Source organism: Hyaena hyaena, unplaced genomic scaffold, assembly GCF_003009895.1.
Source record: "Hyaena hyaena isolate Hyena2069 unplaced genomic scaffold, ASM300989v1 scaffold_409, whole genome shotgun sequence".
Classification (NCBI taxonomy): Eukaryota; Metazoa; Chordata; class Mammalia; order Carnivora; family Hyaenidae; genus Hyaena; species Hyaena hyaena.
Window position 1 is genome coordinate 429,650 of NW_024081046.1, and position 1,176 is coordinate 430,825.

Consider the following 1,176-nt stretch of genomic DNA (forward strand, 5'->3'; position numbering starts at 1 on the left):
TTACCCTGTGTGCCGGTTCTCATACAACTCTTACCCTGCGGGGCGCAGCCGTCAGCTCAGTGAGCCCCTCCAGCAACTCTAGGAGGTGGGCACCTTACAGGGGAGCCCCCAGGCCCAGAGCGCGTGGAAGCGGGGGTGCTGGGACCCGGAGGCCAGCAGCCCCAGAGCCCACGGCTTAACGATGGAATTGTGGGTCTGGTTCCGGAGCACGGATAGGACTGTTGCCTGCACGGCTCCAAAGAGCATTTCTCTCTCATCCGGGGCGGTGGAAGGCAGCGTCTGGAGACGGAAGCCGGGAGTTAAGGGTTACCACACGCACGTGCAAGCCTTCCGGGCTGCGCGGCAGCCCCCGACATCCAGCGAGGACCGCGGGTGAGTGGCTCTGACGGCGAACGCGCCCCGGCAGCGCGGCCCGCGGAGGCTGGCGGCCTCGCGCCCTCCCCCCTCCGCCCTGCGCAGCGCCAGGTTATTTTCGGCAGCATCGTCGCCTGGCTTCCGCAGATGCAAACCTGCTCTCCGCCAGACTGAGATGGGCAGAGAAGGAAAAGAGGTGGGGTCGGGGTGTCGCGGGGCCGCGCCCGGCGGCGCTGCGGGGAGTGTCGGGGGAGGGCCCTGGGTTCGGGGCGCCCGCCCGCGGTGACGTGCGCCCCCCGCCCGCCGCAGCGCCTCTGCAATGGCCGAGCCGGGCCGTCGGACGCCGCCCGGAGCCCGCCGCCCGTGGGGAGCCTCGGTGAGCAGCCGCCGGCCGCCCCCAGCCCCCCGCGCCGCCCCGCCGGGCCTCTGCGCTGCGCCCGCGCCTGGCCCCGCGCGTCCCGGGCCCCTGCGCCCTGCGCGGCGGGGGGCGGGGGGCCCCGCGCACTCTCCCAGCCCGCGGCCCCGGGGATGGCCGGCGGGTGGCCCAGGGGTGGCCCGGGGTGGGGTCCGGGGACGGCCGGGGGAGGGGGCAGGGTGGTGGCCGGGTAGGGGTGGCAGAGTGACATTCTGTTGGCGGGGGCCCGCGGCCGGGGCGCCCTTGCCCGGAGCCGGGGTCCCCTCCGCTTCTCCGAGCGACCCCCGCAGGCCATCGGCCACCTGTCTCAATCGCGCCCATATTTCCCGGGGGCTCCTGGGAGCCGGCGCAGGTGCACAGGCCTCTACGCTGCAGGGACGCGGCCGGGGCGGGGGGGGGGGGGGGGG

The 1,176-nt window shown here is 75.2% G+C and overlaps 1 protein-coding gene across 1 annotated transcript in view; it reads left to right on the forward strand.

Moving 5' to 3' along the window:
• Nucleotides 1-676: 676 nt before the first annotated feature.
• JAKMIP3 (Janus kinase and microtubule interacting protein 3) overlaps nucleotides 677-1,176 on the forward strand; it is a 106,609-nt gene continuing 106,109 nt past the window's right edge. Inside the window, exon 1 of the mRNA XM_039252396.1 lies at nucleotides 677-730. The gene's annotated coding sequence lies outside the window, so the exon portion shown is untranslated. The remainder of the gene's footprint in view (nucleotides 731-1,176) is intronic.